The 21,792-nt window shown below is 45.9% G+C and overlaps 1 protein-coding gene across 1 annotated transcript in view; it reads right to left on the bottom strand.

Annotated features, from left to right (window-relative positions):
• The window catches only part of LOC144822165 (tricarboxylate transport protein, mitochondrial-like), a 224,103-nt gene that overhangs the window by 139,581 nt on the left and 62,730 nt on the right, over positions 1 to 21,792 (bottom strand). The window lies entirely within an intron of this gene.

The following is a 21,792-nucleotide window of genomic DNA, read 5'->3' as shown; positions in this document are numbered from 1 at the left end:
TTGCCTTATTGTTAACAGACCCAAAATGCCATGTGTCACAGCATTTTCAAGATGGTGACAGTCATCTGCTACACTAAACTTTAGCTTCCAGTGTTGGCGGTAAGTGAGGGGAGGGTACTGTGGTAATCCTAGAGTCCTCCCACATCTAACACTGAACTACAGTTTGAGTCAGGCACTGCACCCACGACAAACCAAGTGACATGTCTGGTAGGACAAAAACAGTGTCCTCCAGCAACCAGGCAGAGGATACTACAGAAGAATTGTCTTGGCATCTTGTGCTCTCCTTTTTAAGCATGCCACAAGCGTTATATGGCTCAAGAGACATGTTATACAGGTGGGGGCCAGGGCCCATACACTGCATATTCCAAGGAATTCGGAGGAGGCATCTCTGCTTGTTGAGATCAGCATGTTGTTTGCTCATGGGAAGCATTTTGAATCATTTTCACAGCTATTCGAGACTGTGCACAAATTGTGAGGTGCCAGAGGATTATACTATTCAGTCTTCTGACAGTTCAGGCAGGTAAAGGGTAATTTTCTAAAAGTTACTTTCCTTAATATTTATTTAAAATCTGACCACCATTAAATTGGATTTTTAATAACCATTAAAAATAATGGTTTAATTATTTGTATAGCTGGTCTCTTTCCTGAGTTACCAGTATTATTTTTTTAATCTGCACTCTGGCATTCTAAAAAGGAAATCAAGGACTGCCATTGCAAAAATAGCTTTTTGTACCTTGTCACGATAGGTAATGATACTTTTCTACAAATACCATGCACCCTGCCTGGTGGTCTACAAGGCCTGCATAGCGGTGACTTATTAATATTTAAAAAGGAGGCTTTTACCAGTCAATAGGTGTTTATTTTAAACTGCTAGAGTCAGGCTACAATGGTAGGCCTGATGCTATGTTTCTACTTCCTCTATATTGGATGGGAAAATACGTGTTGCAGTCCACTAGTGGCATTCTGTAGCAACTTCCATGAATTTTTTCATTTGGAGTCAATTCCCTACCAATGTACAAAAATAGTACATGGTCCCTCTTCTGTACATGCTCAAACATCTGCTGACTTGTAAGCGGGCGAATCACAGGCACTGCTATTCTGTTTGGAAATTTAATCATTCATCTTTCGTTGTTGGTCTTCTGTAGTCTTATGCCAGTTCTCCTTTTAACAGCTTTATAGTTGGAAAAGCAATGCCAGAATGAACAGTGGCATCAGTTTTTCCAACTTTCACTGCAAATACACTGCTTTTAATCTCTGTCCCCGTTTGATGATACACTGGTTCCATTTTCTTGGAATGCTCACACCAATGTTCATAAAAATCTACAAGCCCGATATGATCTTTTTGGTTGTCATCTAAATCTTCCAACAAGACGGCCACTGTGGTAAGGAACACCAGCAGGAGAAGCATTTAACAGGCCCTGGGTACGTTATGTACCATATACCAGGAATATAGCAATTAGGAGTATACCAATTCGACTATTTTAAAAGCGGGAGCTCAGGCGCTTTTTACTATGGCTTAGCCTGTACACAGAGTTCTAAAGCCAGCACACAAAACATTTGGGGTGACTATGCAGAAAAGGCAGATTTCTTACCACTGTAAACTATCACAGGTGCATAAATACAAAATGAAAGGGGAGGTGAAACCAATGAACAACAATGTAATCAATCACACATAAGAAGTAATTTTTATAGGGGGGAGATAACGCCCAGTGGTGGAGACATGCAGGAGAAAGAGCTGAAGGACGTGCAAGGAAGGGTCTCTAGTTCTTTCACACATAGCTGAGATGATAGAAAGAGGACAAGTGTTTCAGAGGGAAATGGCATACAAAAGGCAATCTTTTTATCATCTTCACTCTGGAAGTTTCAAGAAACCTTTACTTCAACCTGCAGGTGGTATGAATGCAGCCAGAGTTCATAATTAAGGCAATCTGACTAGTCAGAATGAATAGGACAGCAGTCTGAATTTTATGCAAGATGCCAGGAGAGCCAATGAAGGTGTTACATAGCGGGAGGAATACATGCTAGTCTGTCTTCAGCAGCGTTAAGGTGGAAATTGGGAAGTCGATGTGGGATCCTTTAGAGGAGTCTACTTGTTAGACAGTGTGATTATTCTTTCCATATTAGAATTTAATATAAGTGAGCATGGATCTATACGAGACTCCAGTTCTGACAAAGAGTATGGGAGAGATTTGGATGACTTTGTCTGAACAGGTAAGAGAAAAACTAGGAAATGAGAATGTTGGAGAGGTCCACATAGTATTTAAGGTTCTTGACAAAGAATTGATAAACAACAGCCTAATGAATTAAATCTCAATGAACAGTAGAGCATCACTAAAACACAAGGCCTGCATTCATCAGTGATTTATAGAGTGACCAGAAACGGTCAGCTGAGATCAAAGTCTGAATGATAGTTTAGGGGATCTACACAAGTCTGGGATACCAGTGCTACAGCTCTGGTCTTGCTGGTCAGGTCTAAGCGTTTAAGGAAGTGGTGAAACATGTTACTTTTAGAGTTGAAAGGTAGCAATGATGACCAAGAGGGGTGTAAGTACTTTTGCTGAGGATTATGTTGCTGGTGTATGAAATACCTTTGGTAGACTGAATGACATTAGCAAGGTTTTCAATGGAGAGGAGCAAGAAGAAATGACAAAAGGGTGCTGGATGAGAGGATAAGCAGGGGAGAAGGTCTGTTGTGTGCGTTAGTGTGGTTAATTGTGAAACATAAGACATTGCTCTGGTCAGTGAAGAAAGGACTGATGTTGGTTGACATGCAAAGAAAAAGAAAGTTGTGGGTTGAAGAGGGGTATAATGCACTGTCTGATTGCCTTGAAGTGGGCTTTGCTTTATTTCTCATCTTGATCCATGGCATTAGTGCAATTGATGAATTCTGTCATAGGTTTAAAGTGTTTTCTCAAAGATCATACAGTTTTCAGGAATAAGAGACCTATATAACAGATAGTCGTGCCTACTTTATTTTAGGTTTGCGGATGTTCTGCTTGCAGAAGAGGTTCGGGGATTACCACGAGCCACTGACTTCGATTTTAAGCTTAGTGCAGAAGCAGGCGTAAGTGTCATCATGGATTCAGAGTGTGCATTTAAGGTAGTTAACATGGGTGTCAACAGCAACTGTTGGGTTGACATAGACTATAGTACCTGTTGCAGTGCGTCAAGAAGATGTTTTTGAAAATATCTAGACAACAGCTAATAATTTGTCCTTAGGGTAAGGGCGGTGCGTATCTGATGTGTAAGTTAAGTGCCTTACGGCAAGCCTAGACAAGAACGATATGTTAGGTGTGGGGGAAAAGTGGGTGAGAGAGCGCGGGCGAGACATAGTGTGAGAGAGAGAGAAAGAATGGCCAGAAGGAGTGTAAGTAAATTTTTTATTTGTTTCAATTAGTAAAAAGTGTTACAAAAAAAAATTGCATGACAGCATATAAAATTGTAAAAAGCATCTATCAATCGTTAAAATAGTTTATTTGGTTTTATCAAAGTTAGATTAAAATCCCTAATCTTTCGTTTCACTTAAGACCTGTTGAAGTTGCTCAGCAAATTTAGCAAACCTTGCCAGTTCCATTTGAATTTCCAGGTTAAAAAGAAGTTACTTCGCCTCAATACAAGTGTGTGTGCCGTATTTTAGAAAAAGCAGCTATATTAAAGTGCAGCATGCGTTCAACGAATTCGGTCAACTACAGATAAATTGGACCAAGTAGATGGCAAAGTCTGCAGGCGCCGATATCTGCCAGAGATTTCCAGCAGGTATTTATATCTTTTATTGGTAGAACCATACTTTGGCTGTGGCTATATTCTGGGTAAGCTTGATGCGTACACATGTGTGAGATTAAAGTGCTATGATGGCATCCAGCAACATGTTCGGGATCCCCCATGTTTGGAGCTTCTTCCAAAGAATGTTCCTCTTAAAGTCAGAAGCTGCTGAATAATCCACAAGCAGGGGAAAAGTGAATGCAATTTGAGCGAGTAGCTTGCTCAACTAGATAGGCCAAGGCCAGGCTGCTGTCCATCGGTGAGGCCCCTTCCCTGAAGCCTGATTGGTACGCCGGGAGGATACCCTGTCTCTGGCCCAGATTTCAAGGTCATTTAATACGAGACTCGCATATGCCTTGGCTTTGGCATCTAGGAATGCTATCATTCTGTAATTTGTGGGATCCGATGTGCCTCCCTTTTTATGTATCGGCTGTAGTATTGAGCCCTTCCAGGCTTCAGGGACAATAGCATTTATACTGCAGAACTGGTAAAGGGGTGTAAGGAGGGCGGCCCAGAAGTCGTAGTCATGTTTGAATAAGTGATCGGGGGACAATTCGGGCCTGGACCACCATTACTCCTTATGTTCTTCAGGATTTTTATCATGCGGCTACGCTCTCCCATGGATAGGAGTTGGTTGCACTGCCCCATTTCTGACATAGAAAATGTTAGTTGTAGTACTGTCTCCTCAGAGCAGTTGATCATTTGAGGAGGCTCTGATGCAGGAGGTGCAATATTGTGAACGTTCTTGATCCATGCATCCGCTGGCACTTTATTTCATCATATTGGCTCTGACCTTCAAAGTTATTGATGGACTGCCAGAATTCGGCTCGTCTGCTTTGTTTTAAAATGGTGTGGACATAAAGCCACTGCGATTCTTCCTTTTGTTTTTTTATACCACCATATATAAATATTGTGTGTTTTTTAGCTATTGACACTTGTGGCGCAGCTCTTCTCCCCCAGAGCGTTTACAGAGGTGGGTGGTCTGTCTCAGAGTTCTTTTGCTCTGATTTATCTTTGCACAGTAAGGTTGTCACTGGCAGCACACCTTTCCCTTGAAGACAGACTGAGCGCTAGATGGCCTGCCTTGTAGCTGTTGGTATAGTTTGTCGCTGTTAATGGCTACTTTGAAAATGGGAGCTCCCCAGTGCTGTTGATGGCTGACAGCCAGTTGCTTTTCCATGTTGCCAGGCGCGATGTATCTAGTTTGTTCCACTTTACTCTTCGTAAAAGCATCTGAATTTCTTCCCCAGTAGGTGACCCCAATATATTTAGGATATAAGGCATAAGTGACTGGAGGGAGATCACAGTAGTGAGAGGAAAATGGTCAATCGTCCGCTGATGTGATATTGCGAAGTCAAGAAGTTGTTCAAAGAGTAGGTTGCTAATAAACAAAATCTATTGTGGAGATGTATCTATATGAGTTGGGCCTTGTTTAAAAAGAATTGACATCTTGTGCAGAACTTAAGCGATGTGTCTTAAATGTGTTTAGAATATTGCCAGCATGTCCACTAGTGAGTTAACCACATTCTCTTTGCAAATTAGAGGTGTTTGAAGTCGCCGGCTATTATTGTCTCTCTATTGGGGTGGTCATAAAGTAGGTCTTCCAAGGTCCCTAGTAGTTCCCTCATCTTGTCCAAGAATGGACTGTCCTTGCAGTGAAAATACACATTTAGGAGTATCTCTGTCGTACGCCCTTTCAGCTTCAGGCTTAGCCGGTGGACCCCCTGTAGCATATCTGTGGTGAGATGTATTTTACTGAAGTTACCATTAGCGCCAAGTTTACATAAATGGATAAGCCTCCAGAAGGCCTTTCGAATAGGTTAAGCTTTTTAGCTGGATGGTGGAATTCCGCAAAAAACAGAACTAGCAGTGATGACAATAACCAGTTTTCTTATAACTAGAGCAGGTCCCCACTCTGCATGAACTTGAATGCATCACTATTTATTGTTGTCTTATTCCCAAATTCATTCCAAGATACAATCCTTAGGAGTTTATCTGCTACTCGTTTGTCCGGTATGAGTAGGTTGGCTGTGTCCCTGCCAGGTTAGCCGCCGGCCAGCTACAGCCATTTGTGTGAGGCACGGATAGTGTGTCAGCTCTGATTCTGCGCGCTGTTAAGAGTTCTTTGGAGTGAAGGCACAATGTATTCTAATATTGGGAAGTGCTTTAGAAGGAGAGGCTGGATATGTGCTGCTTAATATGGACCTTCCCTGCAATTGTATACATTTTGAGCTAGAATGTTTTGTCAACATATGCGGGTATTTCTTTTTGCTCTGGTGCCTGAACATGAATCCCCCAACTGGCGAAATGGGCAAATTTGGGATACAGGACACTATTTTTCCATGTGTTTATTGTTTTTTGAATTCTTTTGATTGTTAACCAAAACAACATCACAGCTTACAAAAGGTATAGATCAAACGGCATGATAGTCAGTGACACATTACATATAGTTCCATATTCATGTGGCTATTGTTGAATCTTTCATTGTATTGCCACTCATGGGCTTAAATTGAACACAAAATAGACCATCTGTTGTGAAGTGTGTTAGCTCTAGAATGTGTTGTGGGACCTGCTGAATAATTGCCCTGTTTAGCGTTTCCTTGCTTTCTCTCGAAATGTACTCTGGAGTGAATACTGCGATGTTATCCTCCAAGTCTTGTGTTGTATGTTCCCCAGCACTTGTAACCAGAGGTAACCGGTTTGTGATAATTGGGCTAGTGTGCTCAAATGGAAGAACATTCCTGTAACCAGGAATGCTGGTGTAAAGTACACGAGTACTGACGCAGAGTGTGGAATTGGAGATAGAACAGGGACTGGCTCATTTAGAAGTGGAGTATCATTAGGTGGTCCACGTGTAGCAGGAGTGTTAGTGGAGCTCTTTTTATCCCTGTCCCCCTTTTTGTCATTATTGACCACTGCTGTGAGTTAAAAACAACTGTGAGTCTTGGAGAATAGCTTATATTTAGGCTATCTGGTTTTAGGTTTAAACCTATAATAACTGATAAAACCCCACCAAAAGGAAAATAGCCACCACCAGTGTAAACATATAAACACTGAAAAAACACCTTCACAACCACAAAATAAGTGCCATTCAAAGAAAGACAAAGGTGAGTGAAAGAGTAATTTGTATTTCTTCCTGAAGGGGTCAATGCAATGTAACTTTGTTATACAAGGGAGCAGCAAGAAATACTGGGCTAACATTATTCTGCTTGAGTTTTGTTGTTTAGGGATGTCACTGAAATATTGTTGTTTCTTCCTTATGCTTTTTTCAGTTTGGTGGTCATTGGTATAAAGATGCAGTGTTTAGAAGCATGTTTTAGGTTTAATTTAGTTATTTTATAAACTGTAGAGGATAAGGAAATATCACAATCATATTTGATATTTTGGCTACACTTGAGTTCACTGATAGTTAAAACCGCTGGTTTCATAAGAATCTTTCCCAATATGTACCATTACATTTACCCACAGAGAAAATCCTTTGATACATCAGCCCCCTTTACTAGAGTCAGTATTGATTGTAGGCGCATTGCCAAACACCCCCGGATTTTAACATTCAATGCAAGGTTTAGTGACAGGTATATGTGAAAAGAGTGTTGTCGCCAAGCATCTGAGATAGTAGTGAAAACATCACACCAGACGTTTGGTAAACATGGAATGCAGTGTCACTTGGAATGCTGCTGCAAAAAGTTCCTACTAAGTTCAATAAAGATTGGAGTGATATTGTTTGTATTTGCAGCAATTCAGCTATGTATATGAAAAAGATGTATGATGACCTATCAAAATCGATACCTTTGCTGAAGTGCTTCTCTGTAAGAGATCCTTGTCACTTGCTAGATGGTATGCTGAAAGATTGTTTACAATCTTCAGAGTTAATGAAGAATGCTATTGACTTTGTAGTCTATTCTGGTGCACTGTTTCGATATGCCCAGGAACTAAAATGCAAATATTTCAAATTTGTTGCTTTGTGTAGCATCAAAGAAAGAGTCATTCTAACTGTGTCATTTATCCAGTGGTTCTCAGTACTAGAAGCTGTGAATGCTATATTATCCATGTGGCGACAGTTTACAGACTCTTTGCTTAGTGATGGTGCCAAAGGCAAGAAATGTGATGTTTTTGGTCAAATATTGATAGTGATGTGAAAAAGTACTCTCTACTGCATACTTATGATTTTACAGGAAAACAGGACTACTGTAGTGGACATCATCAAAATACTAGAGTCAGAAAACGCCCTTGTCTACCAAGTGTTCAGTGTAATTGGTGTAGATGTGAAACATCTCCTTGAGAGTAGGCTGGGCGACACTTTTAGTGTTTTTGGCACTGCAAAATGCTCCATGTTAGAATTCTTGCCACTTGGTAAGCAAAGAAATGTTGATGAGCAATGCAGGAAATGTTATTTTACAGTCTATTGGAAATGGCTTCCAATGATGCATGGAAATGTCCCTTCACCAACTATAGAAAACACTACCCTTCACCAACTAAGGCATTAGAAGTTAATGAAGCCTCTCTGAGGTACACCGCACAAGTTCTAGATCCCTTATAAATTTTCTCCAGACTTTGAAAAGTACTGCTTCATTTTTGACCTCTTCATTAACTGAGCCCAATTCAATGCATATGTTGCAGGACAATTCCTATAGAATCACAATCTTCAGGTGCTCCAATATTGGCATGCCATTGGCCAGAGTTAGCAAATTGTGTACTGGATGTTGTGGTGTTGCCCATCTCAAGTGCCAATGTTTAGAGGGCCTTTTCACAGATAAACGTTTACAAAGGAAGGAAAGAGTGAGTGTGCATGACCAAAGACTCAATAAAGAAGTATTGTATGGTGTACTACAATAATTTTGATTTGTAATAATGCATTTGGACCTCATATACCCTGTACACGCTATCTATACAAATGCACTAAAATTCCATAAACACTGGAAAAACACTATTTCTGTAGTTGTTAATGGTGCGAAAATGTGTAACCACTGATAACCACTGCTGTATTGAAAACACTGGGAAAAAAACACCAGAAATTACCAAAAATAGAAACTGAAAACAGGAAAGCCTACTTATATTGTAACTCATAGGGGATTTTCCAGCTAAGTTGGAAGTGCCTACTTTTCTTATGGTCGGTGAAGGGCCCTCTGCAGCTCTTTTTATGTGCTTCATCTCGCTACGCTGAGGCAGATGTAATTTGTTAGTGCCCAGGGCTGGAGTTTTTCCAGAACTTCAGTTCCTCTGCTCTCCCCTTCACAGGGTGAATACAAGTGAACTTTCTATAGATGAGCCATTGTAGTTGCTTTCATCCGCCAATCGCCACCTCTCAAAACAAGCTAGCCACGGTTTTCCGCAGATCAGTTAAGTTTGTTTGTCCCCCCTATATAGTTGCAATGTGGAGGAGTGACGATCTGGGTCCTTTTGTTGGGGCTTTGATGGGTTCTTGCTGGGACCACTGCTTGTTCGAGTGTTTTGCTGCTTTGCCGGAGAGTTTGCCCCAATGATCAATTGCTCCAGTGCTGAAGGGGTTGCAGACAGCAGAGGTAGGGAGCTCGCCTGGACCTGGCTGGGCCGCCTCAGTGGGCCGGAGCTCTACCCGTGACTCATTCCGTACTACAGGATCTGAACCCACTACTACCTCGCTGCAAACCCCCGATCCGGCACTCTTTTCCCCAAACCTAGGTCCGGGGTCTTGGCCCCAGCTGCCTGCACCCGGTGACAGGCTACCGGCAATCCAGGCGGTGCAGTGGTGACCACGGTGCAGGCTTGTTGGGAAGGTAGCAGGTGGTAGAAGGAATCTGCGGCAGAAGAACAGCAGGGCAAAGCAGGTACTAGCGGGGCCAGCGATCAACTTGCGGGTGTCAGCCCACCGCCGTGGCTTACTCTTGGCTCAGTTGTCGGTGGTAGTGAGCAGTATAGTCAGCGGAGTTACTGCACCAGGGACCATTGAGCGCTGTGGGCCTGTCGCTCTCCTCCCCCGTGCCAATGCCAGCAAAGACCACCTGTGGCAAGCTCACCAGGTCGAAATGCACATCAGGTTCCGGCTCAAAGGGTCATGACTTGTTGAGCTCCTGCAGAGTACCAGCCATGATTTCCTGCGACGTAGTTGGAGCCGGCCCCATCCTGTGTTCTGTGCTCCGCGTCGCTCACACACGAAATGCTCAACTCCGCCCATGGCCAGAAGGGAACAGACAAAAAGATAGAAAATATAATAGGTCTACATTCTTGCCAAGACTGTGACTAGACCAGTAATTAGAAAGTGATTGAGAGGGAGAAGGAGCATTAGTTAGCATGGCATTAAACTGTTGGACCCTTGGACATCCAAGCAGAATTAGCAAGCCTATCATCCTGGTTGTTGTAGACCATGCATCGAGGTATTTTTTTGCTGTGGCACCTAGGTTTAGTCAGAAGCAAGTCAGTAAGTGATCAGGTTTACTGACCAACAAGTGGGGTACACCTACCATATACAATGTATAATGTTACATATTAGGGCATACTAGTGGTTCCATCTAATTGGATTTATTTTATTTATTTATAAAATTTCTAGAGCGCACAAATACCTTCCGGTGTCTCGGCGCTAGAGTTCGTCAAGATATGGACACAAATGTATGATATAAGTATAAGACACTGAATGGTGAAAGTCAACGTGACTAATTAGGATAGAGGTGGAATTTCTGGAACCATTGTTTTTATACAATACAATTTGAGTCCTCAAGTTGCATAAGTTGAGTAACGGGAGCATCCAGGATGGCCACTGTGATAGTCAAAAGATGACCCAAAAATACCTCACGGATGTCAGAGGGCCAGGGCGTGCACTTTCAAACAAACAGTTACTGTTTAGGAGAACAACTCTATGGTGGGAAAATAGGGAAGTGAAGAGGAAGACTAGTCTGATTTAAACAGTGTGATGCACATCTTACGTCACATTATTGACGTACATTTCTACCATGCAAGCATTAGTTCCTACAGAGAAAAACCAAATTTGGGAGAGGCTCAACCGAACCACTAAAAGCATGCTTATATCATTTGCTGAAAAGAATGAGAGGTTGTTCATACCTCTTATTTGCCTTATTTGCCTTATGCAAATACACAGGACTCCACTGGGGTCAGCCCCTTTCAGTCAGGCATGGCTGAAGGATGTAAGGTCCTATGTAGCTCAACCGAAAGGACACAGAACAGGGACTAGGTCAAATTCCTGACCTCATGGACAGTTGCAATATATACCCTATCTTGCCAAAGTTTTCTGAGCAACTAAGGAGAAAGATACTTTGGGATACCCATATTTAAAAGAATGCCTTTGCAACCAGCCTGGCCTACTCAAAGAAGTGGAGGGTCATGTAGAACGTAGTCATGCAGTGTCGCTTCAATGTCACCCATACATCAGCAGTTTTGAATCACAAGTTACTTACCTTTGGTAACGATATATCTGTAAGAAACATAGGTTAGTTATAGATTCCTTACCTTAGAATATACCCCGGGCGTCAGACTGGATACTGAAATGTTTTCGTCAGCAGTTCCCCTGCGCGTCGCTAGGTGGTGTCGGTCGACTCCGCATCCGTCGATGGCAACGTGGTCGCCAGTTTGACATTGCAGAGGTTACTTAGACGCCGCCCTCGCGCGCTGACGTCAGTTCTGTACACAACTTTACGCGGCAGGAACGCAGAGCCATGCAAGACACAGACCACTGGTGCACAAAACTAGGGCCCTGAAAGGATGTCCTTAACCCTAGAAATGAGTTCGAAGAACGGGAAGGATGGGTGGGTCAGTAAGGAATCTATAAGTAACCTATGTTTCTTACAGATATATCGTTACCAAAGGTAAGTAACTTGTGCATCTGAAAGAAACAGTTAAGTTATAGAATCCTTACCTTAGAATAGATACCCCAGCAATACCAACCCTGGAGGTGGGTCTGCGAACCAAGATCACACCAGAAAGTCCTGGAGAACAGAACGGGCAAAGAAGCCGTCTCTGCCTGCGAGGGATCCACATTAATTGAAGCTCTAGAGAGGGTGCCACTACATGAAATATACCCCGAGAGCAAATCACCTCCAGAGAAAGTTGTCCCCGCAGTATACCTGTTTGAAGCGCTCAACGAACTGAACAAATACATAATGTCATAGCGCTTACAGGCATTGTTTGAATCACCGACTGGTGTAATTGTTTGAATTAATCGTTAGATTTGAATTGATTGTCGTCATGTTTAAGTTTTTGAATTGTCCAGTTTTTTATGTGTTCATTAACATTTATGCATGCTTTAAAAAAAATGAAAGGATGTTTGACCCCGCACCTACGCGCCTGAGTGGTACTATACCTGGCAGATATTTGGCAGCCATCGGCAACCCCAGAACATAGCCTATCCCTGCTGATGAGGGGTGATACCCCGAAACACGTGTCCAGGGATGGCGAAGACAGCAGAATATCGAAAGATGATGCATCGCGGAACACATAACTACATTAACCAGAGTCCTTAGGGGCGACACCGCCGGTGTGTGAGTAGTGTGCGACCCCACCCCCCTTTTTGTAACATGTTTGAAATTGAGTTGAATCAATACAACTGTGAAAGTAAAATACAATGATGTGATGCGTTGTATTTCCAAATCTGCATGAGTAACTAGCAGTTCCAAAACTGGTGGCCCGGTAATCCTTTTTGAGAAAAATAATGCACGTCCTACCGGGTCCCCGAAACGGACATAACCCCTATAGTTTAAAGTCTCTCCGGACTTGGCAGTCCAGGCACTGGAGTCTCGTAAACGTGTGCAACGATGCCCACGTAGTTGCCTGACAGATGTCATTCAGAGGGACTCCACATCCCAAAGCATTAGCGGCTGCCGTCATCCTGGTGGAATGGGCGCGTAGCCCGACTGGAGGCTCCTTTTTAGCAAAAGAAGAACAGGCTCTAATACACAAAACAAGGCATCTAGAAATGGTCTGCTTTCTAGGCGCCCACGTAGCCAACAAAGAGCTGGTCATTCACCTGGAACTACTTGGTGCGGTCCAGATAGAAGGAGAGCGTACATTTTAGGTCCAGAAGGTGAAGCCTCTCTTCCTCTTTCGAAGGATGCGGAGGCGGAAAGAAGGTGGGCAAAGTGATGGTTTGTCAGATGTGAAAGGAGGTGACCACCTTGGGAAGAAAGGATGTACGAGTTCTTAGGACAACCTTGTCGGGATGTACAGCCAGAAAAGGAGGCTTGGATGAAAGAGCCTGGAGCTCACTCACTCTTCTAGGAGAAGTGAGATGCCTCCCAGGAATGCAGTCTTGAGAGTCGACGAGGACAGTTGTGAAGCGGCTCTAAGGGAGGGCACATCAAATAGGTCAAGACCAAATTCAAGTCCCACTGAGGCATCACGAAGGGAATAGGAGGAAAGATGAGTGATACCTTTTGAGAAACGAATTACAACTGGGGAGTTGAAGAGAGAAGGCTGATTATGGAGCCTTAGAAAGGCAGAGATGGGCGAATATAGCCCTTGATAGTGCCCAGAGCAAACCCCTGCCGGGCCAAAGAAAGGAGGAACAAGGGAACCTTAGAAAGAGGGGCAGAAAGGGGATCCACAGCCTTTGCTGTGCACCATGCCACAAATGTATTCCATCTGCAGGCGTATAGTATACTGTCTTAGTGGAGGGACGCCTGGCTGCCAAGATTACATAACAGACCTCGGGAGGAAAGTCAAATGACGTCAACTGCCGCCACTCATCTCCAAGCAAGGAGATGGAGGCTGGACAGGTTTGGGTGGAAGACCGTACCCTGCTGCTGCTGCGACAGAAGATCTTCCCCGAAGAGGCAGTCGGATCGGAGGATCGATGGGCATGTTGAGCAGCTCAGGATACCAGGCTCTTCGTGCCCAATCCGAAGCCACAAGAATGACGTGGGCCCAGTCGCGCTTGCTCTTCTTCAGCACTCTGGGCAGAACTGGTATAGGCGGAAAGGCATATAAAAGACCACAACTCCACTCGGGATGAAAAGCATCAACTAGCGAGTGCCGCCTTGGAAATTCCAACGCACATAACTGCTGACATTGCGCGTTCTCTTTGGTGGTAAATAGATCTAACCAAGGCTCTCCCCACTGCTGAAAGAGACTTTGCACCAACTCCGAGTGAAGATGCAATCCGTGATCCATCATGCACCTGCGGTTGAGCTAGTCTGCCCTGGGATTCAGAGAACGTGCCTGACATGGGGTCTACGACCCCACCCCGCCCTGTTTGTTGCAGTACCACATGGCGGTGGTGTTGTCCGTGAACACCTGCACTACTCTTCCCCGGACAGAGGGGAGGAATGCCTACAGTGCAAGAAGGATAACCCAGAGCTCCAGAAGGTTTGATGTGGAGCGCGGACTCCACCGGAGACCAGAGGCCTCGGATCTCCGCTTCTCCCATGTGGCCGCCCCATCCCAGTAGGGATGCATCTGTCAGCACTGTGTGTTTTGGTTGGGGGAGGGAGAGGAATCTGCCGTTGACCCAATCCTGGTACGTGAGCCACCACTGCAATTGCCTTGCAGTGCCCTCCGAGATCTGGACGTAATCGGACAGATTCCCCTGATGCTGCGCCCACTGGAACTTCAGATTCCACTGCAGAGGTCGCATATGCCATCTGGCATGATCGATCAGCAGGATGCAGGAAGCCATGAGGCCTAGCAACCTCAGGGTCATTCTGACCGAAACCCGGGATAGAGGCTGAAAGATCAGAATCATAGCCCGAATATCACGGACTCGCTGTTCGGGAGGATAGACCCAAAACTGCATCGTGTCCAGAGCCGCTCCGATGAAAAGGAGCTTCTGAGAGGGAATCAGGTGCAACTTTGATGGAGAACACCAGCAAATGCAGGAGGTCGGTCGTAGTCTGGAAGTGGGAGACGACTGCCTGGCGTGAGCCCGCCTACAACAACCAGTCGTCGAGATAGGGGAAGACTGGAAACCCGGATCTGCGCAGATGAGCTGCGACCACCGCCATCCCTTTCGTGAACACTCGAGTGGCGCTGGTAAGGCCAAAGCAGAGCACGGTAAACTGAAAGTGCTCGTGGCCTACCTTGAACTGTGGGTAACGCCGGGGGCCGGCAGGACGGGAATGTGAAAATAGGCGTCCTGCAAGTCCAACGCTACCAACCAGTCTCCGGGGTCGAGGGAAGAAAAGACATGAGCGAGCGTCCACATTTTGAACTTTTCCTTCCGCAGGAAGCAGTTGACGTTCCTGAGATCCACGGTAGGACGCAGGCCTCTGTCCTTCTTGGGCACCAGAAAGTAGTGGGAATAACAACCACGACCTACTTCTGGGGCAGGAACGTGCTCAATCACCCGCTTGACCAAGAGGGCCGAAACTTCCTGTTGGAGAAGTGCCAGGTGATACTCGGACATGCGATGGTACTGAGGTGGCATGGTGGGAAGGGTAAGGGAGGTGAGGGCGGATCCTTCCGCCCACTGGCATTTGGTGGCCCTGGAAGGTCGGACTAGGAGGGTTTGGAGGCGGATGCAAATGGGATGTAGTGGACTGGCCCGCTCACTGACCCCTAGAACCACGCCGGTGGTTTCCACGTCCCGTAGCCACGAAAGGGGCAAAAGGCAGACTGCGCCAGGCGGGTGGTGGAGAGGTCCTAGGACCTGGCCGTAGCTAGAGAGTCCTTAAAGAGCTCTAGCGCGTTGTCCGCCTTGTCGCCGAAAAGGTGACGGCCATCAAAGGGCATGTCCATAAGAGTGGATTGGACATCCCCGGAAAACCTATCGAACACAACCAGGCGGAGCGCCGAAGGGCTACTGACATGGCATTCGTTCTGTCCAGTGCGTCAGAGGTATCCAGCCACAGCGGATGGTAAACTTCGCTGAGTCTCTCCCTTCAGCGACAGCACAGGAGAGCACGGACCGGGCCTCCTCCAGGCACTGAGGCAGCATCTGCACCACAGTATCCCACACAGAGTGGGAATAACAGCCCAACAGACATGCAGTGTTTACCGACCACAGTCCCATTCTGGAGGAAGAAAACATCTTCCCGAGTTGGTTCAGCTTCTTGGATTCCCGATCAGGTGGCGCAGGAGGGAAGGCGCCCTTAGACGTAGAGGCTTGAACCACCAAGCTCTCAGGGGTAGGGTGTTGGGAGAGGAAAGTAGGGTCGCCCAGGGGCGGACGGTGGCATCAGGCAACCATCCTATCCACAGAAGCCCCTGTGTGGGGCCTGGACCAGGTGCCCAAAAGGAGGTCTGTAAGGGCTTCATTGAACTGCAGCAGGGGCTCCGAAGAACTCGCTGCTGGCTGAAGCAACTCTGTAAGGAGGTTTGTCCTGACTGCCACCTGACTGCCAGGTGGAGAGCCTCGGACGCCCCAAGCAACGCCACTGCGTATAACACTCCCTCCTCCGTAGCCACGGTAGGAGGAGACAACATGCCTAGGTCTGGGGAGGTATCCAGACGACTGGCATCCCCTAATTCCTCTCTCCAGTCTGGCTCACACTCTACCCAGGCAGTTAATGGGTCAACAGACCTCTCCCAGTCTTCCTCATCCACCTCTGGCTGCCAATCCACCTGAAAATGGCCAGGGTACAACACAGGCACAAAAGTACGCATCAGTGCCGGATCTGGCATTGGCGGACATGGTGTCGGTGGAGGGGTCACTAAGTTGACCGGCGCTGATCCAGGTCCAGGCCTGGATCCAAGGAGGCCCTGCGGTGCCGGGGCTGGAGCCACCGGTGGCGAAGGCCTAGGGCCCCCAACCAAGTCCACTGGGCCTAAAGGCGCACCCGCGGAGTCAGGCTGCCCAAAGATGGCATGCATCGCTTCGTAAAATTGACGAAGCTGGGTAGTGGTGGCTCCCGGTCCCAGGAAGGGAGGGAAAGCTGGAGCCGACCCTGAAGGCTCCACACGCAGAGCCACGGGAGTGGCACCACCTGCACCCTTCGTCCCGTCGGCCGATGGGCAAGGGGAAGTCGAAGAGTGACGATGCTTCTTCGACTTCTTTTTACTGTGCTTCGACTTACCTGACCCTGAGTGCGATGACTTTGACAACGACGAGTGGTGTCCCGCGACCTCTCTTGCGACCGGGACCTTGAGCGACACGGAGCCAACTGCCGGGCTTCGAGGAGCTTTCTGGACCGCTCCCACAAATACTTCAGGCCATGGTTTAACAGTCGGAGCACAACTTGGGATCGTGGTCGCACACCAGGCAGAAGAGTCACACGTCGTGCGGATCCATTACCAACATCCGTCGGGTACAGGAACCACAGGGCTTGAAACCGGGTATCTCTCATGCACCAGGAGTCGATGAAGACTCGAAAACAAGTCGACAAATGTCGCAAAAAACTCAGTCAAAAAATGACTTGGGATTACCGCTCTCTCCGGATCTGCACTTGCTGGCGTGGAAAAAAGAAGAACTGACGTCAGCGCGCGACTGCGGCATCCAAGTAACCTCCGCAGCGTCATCCTGGTGACCACGACACCGACAACGGAGGCTACCGACGCGCAGGGGTACTGCTGACGAACAACGTTCCGGATCCAGTCTGACGCCTGGGGGATATTCTAAGGTAAGGAATCTATAACTAACGGTTTCTTTCAGATGATAATATTAATGATGAGTCAGGACATACTGAAGATTGTTGGGCAAACCCTATAGCTGTAGTTTCCATAGTGGATGGCACTATTAGATTTCATACTGAGCATAAGTAATACATCAGATCAGTATGGACAATGGCAATCCCATATTTAGGATTGAGATTTATCGTGGATTTCGCCACGGGGTAATGGCAGGTGAGGCTTACCAACAGTGACTAAACCAGGTAGGTCACCAATTACCTTGTTGACCCTTGCGAGTAACATAACTCCCTTGGCATGTATACTGATCCAGTGAAATTTCAGGGTCTAAAAAACAGGGGGTGTCTGGGTTGGAACCAAAAGCCATTTCTTAATCTGAAGATGCTGCCATTTTCAGTCCTGGCTGAAAGCATCACATTGAGCACACTCATACTTTGTTCTAAGCAGGATAAGAAAAACAGAATTGACTGTAAAGATAAAAATGTCAGTCTGTTCAGGGCAAAGTCACTTACCTGATTAATATGGTAGACTTGGCCCCTCAGAGGCATGTACAAGCAAATGTCAATGTGAGTATACCTTGTCTACGAAGATAGGTTAGGGACGTCTAGAGCATTGCCAGCTGTCACAGGGGTCCAATACTAGCTTCAGTATGGTTCCATCCTCTATCGCAAAACTACTTAAACAAGGACTGGTAAAGCCTACAGGTCTGGCTTGGGTTGCCAGCGGTTTGGCTTTGTCAAGGTTTGTTTTGTTATGTGTTTGGACAACTTTATTGCCTGGGATCAGCAGGGCCCTCTTCAATGTTAAAAAAAAAACTATCTAAAAGCAAAAGGATCTTTTTGCTCTCTAATAGCACACATTGATATTGTAGTCACTGGCACTACAGGGAACCACTTTGTGGATATGCTCTTTGTGAAAGAGCAGATTGGTGTCACTCACAATGAAGTTAGCTACGGCTGTAGCAGGTTGGCCCACTTCCTCATACAGTATATTGTACTGGGAGATAGGAAACTGTGACTGACATGACAGAACAATGGATGAAGAGGGCTGGAGGAAAGACCCTATAAGTATATTCTATATGTAGTTTGTTAAATATCAAAAGGTATTGACTAACAATAGACTTAAACTGATGTCCAAAGGAGAACAATGAAGGCCTGAGACACGCTCCTGTACTGAGCAATGTAAGTGAAGATTAAGGAGGTGGAAGTGTGAAGGGCAAGGGCTCTGTAGAGATTGCACTTGTGTAGCTATTGTTCATACCAAACACAATCCTCTTGCTTGCCTAAAGACCCATGAGGGTGATAGTGGGAAGTTCTTGATGTGGTCCATTGCAATGCACAGAGATTGCTTTCTTGTGCAGTTTATTCTTGATGACCTGTCATGGATCTGAAATGGAGAAACTTTGTAATAGGCTAAGACCATTTTGGGTTAAACCTCTGATCAGTCATCTCCAATGTAAGGGGGATGCGATAAGCTCCCAGCACTGAGCAGCTTGAACATTTTTGCTGCTCCAACAAACGGTCCCAGTACCTTTTCTTTCTATATTCTCTTCTTGTCAGTATGTGGGGCGGGCTTACCAGATCCTGATCTCCATGGTTATCTCTGAGAGATTAGTGAAGTGTTCACACGCAGCCGCCTGTTAAAGGAAAGAAAAGCTACAATGCTTTTATGAACAGAATAGGCAAATCATGTTCGCAAATTTTTGAAACCATGTGGGCAAGCAATTGGGTTTTTGATCGAGAACCTATGCGGATCGAATAATGTGGTAATTACACCTCCCGCTGTAACCTTCAGCTGGCAAGCCTGATAAAACACACAGGGAGAATATTTTTTTTTAATTAACCTAAATGCAGAATTCACTGTTGAAAAACTAGTTCCAGAGATACAGACCACTTTTTTACCTACTGTTTTGTTTACCATCTCCTTGCAGCTTTTTCCTGACTCACCACTACCTCATTATTCTGTGGGTAAGCAAACAAATGATATGTCCCCCCAATTTCGCAAGCAAACTCCCTAATTTTCAAGGAGAACCTCCGAATAATAGACATTTACTACACCCATTGAATGCTGCACCCAATGCAGATCGGTATTCTTAGATTTGGGGGTCTCTAGTTGGCAGAGGTAGGTAGCTTTGACCAAATAGGGACCCTCGCGTCTAGTCAAGGTAAGGGGTTACACTCCTAAAATAACCCCTGCTCACCCCCTTGGCAGCTTGGCACTAGCAGATAGGCTTATCTCAGAGGCAGTGTGTAAAGCATTTGTGACCACATACAGTAAGTAACCCAGTGACAACACTACAGATGGACACTACACAGGTTGTATTATAAAAATAAGTATTTTTATATAGACTTAACACAAGACCACAAACGACAAAAATCCACAATACTGTACTTTAAAAATGGTAGAAATAGCTCAGTTCTCTTTAGATGTAAAATGCGACACTGAGTTCAATGTACCTTTGGATGCGTAACTCTATACAATGAAAGAGTTGCAGGGAAGGTGATGTGTTGGTTCCTTACACGCAAGAAAGGTGATGCGTCGGGTCCCTACTGCTGCGTAGGGGATGCGTTGCTTCTTTTCCGCATGGGGAGGTGATGCGTCGGTTTCTTACTGCACTTCCATGGCAATGCGACCAGTGCAATGAAACAAAATGGCGTCTTCTTCTTGATGCGACAACGATGCGTACATGCCTGACGGCCGTGCGTCGACTCAGCGATTCTTCTGAGCCACGACAGGCCCAGCGACACGCTCTTCCGGTGATGCGACAGCGTCTGATGCGATGGCGTCTGCTGCATCGGCGACACTTTTCCTGCGATGCGCTTCTGGTGATGCGATGGTGACAGCGGCAGTACGCTTCTCCGGTGATGCAACAGCGTCTGCTGCCACGGCAACACTCTTCTCTGGTAATGCGACGACAGCGGCTGTGGAGGCAACACGCTTCTTCGTCTTGAGTCGCGCTTCCAGCGACATGCAGTCTATCAGAAGGCCCAGCTCAACAGCAGGTGCTTCAATTCCCAGCAAGGGAAGGCAGGGGAGCTGGTTGGTTAAGTCTGTTGTCCCTGAGACTTCAGCAGGAGGCAAGCTCCATCTCAAGCCCTTGGAGATCCTTTACAAGTTGATTTGAAAGTAGCACAAAGTCCTTTCTCCTTTCTTTGGCAGTCATGCAACCACTGCAGGCCAATCCCCCAAATAGCACTCAGCTTAGGGATAGTCTCCTCCTCAGTTTCTCTGGCTGCTCTCCTCAGCAAAGGTTCTACTTGTTTCCCAAAAGTGATCTAAAGTCCTGGAGCACTTTGTTGACAAGACTCTTTCTTTCCTTTGAAATTGTGGGCCAGGGACATCAGATGCACCACAGGAGGTGGAGTCTGCATTGTGGAAGGCAGGCACAGGCCTATTCAGGTCCCAGGTGCAACTCCTCCCATCCATCTACATGCAGATGGCTCTATTCAGCCCTGTGCTCACTCACCCTGTCTCCTGGAATCCCCCAGCCCGGTCACTCAAACTCCAGACAAGGAATACACAACCTAGCAGAAGTAGGCTTGGACAGTTGGGCAAGAAAATACCTACTTTCTAAAAGTGGTACTTTCAAACACAGAATGTTAAAACCAACTTCAGTAAAAGCTGTATTTCATCATTCTGAGTTCAGGCATACTAAACTCGAATTTCTACCTAGTTCCCTGAGTCAGTCAGGATTAAAAGTTGTTATAATCAAACTGCCGATTCTGGCCTATGGGGAACAGGTAGCCTTGCAATAGTGAAAAATGAAAATGGCTGTAATTCACAATTAGGACATGCCACACACACCAGGGCATGTCCTACCTTTTACCTACAGTGCATCCTGCCCTTGGGCCTACCATAGGGGTGACCAATATGCAGAAGAGGGAAGGTTTAGGGACTGGCAAGTGGGTGCACTTGCCCAGTCAACATGGCAGTACCAGACTGCACACAGGTTCTGCGAAGGCAGACCTGACACACACTTTTACAGGCTGCTTCTGTGGGTGGCACAACCAGTGCTGCAAGCCCACAAGCAACATTTGGTTTACAAGCCCTGGGCGCACTCAGTGCATTGTACTAGGGTCTGGCCAGTAAAACAAACCAGCCAATCATGGAATCACTAATCCATACATCAATTTACCATAGGGAGAGCATATGCACTTTAGCACTGATCAGCAGTGATAAAGTGCCAGGATACACAAAACAGCCAACAACAGGTCAGAGAAAATACAGGAGGAAGGCAAAAAGTTCAGGGATGACCCTGCAAAAAGGGCCAAGTCCAACAGGTATTTGCCAAGCGTGGTAAGTACCTTGCCTTTTACCCATCCCCTTGTAATAAGAGGGTCCGGAACGCATGTGGGAAACAATGATGAATGGCAGTAAACGACGTAAGCATAAATCAGTATCAGAAATGTACAAAGGAATTCCACCAGTCAGAAGACAGTTCGAGCAAGACGAGAAATGCACCACAATTAACCTTGCAATGAGGTCATGGAACAGTTATTGACATGGTTGGGATAGCCACAACCCCACCATGTCACTTCCTCGAGA

This window comes from Lissotriton helveticus, chromosome 3_1, assembly GCF_964261635.1.
Source record: "Lissotriton helveticus chromosome 3_1, aLisHel1.1, whole genome shotgun sequence".
Taxonomy (NCBI): domain Eukaryota; kingdom Metazoa; phylum Chordata; class Amphibia; order Caudata; family Salamandridae; genus Lissotriton; species Lissotriton helveticus.
Note: the sequence above shows the minus strand (reverse complement) of the source record. Positions and strands in the feature narration are given on the sequence as shown.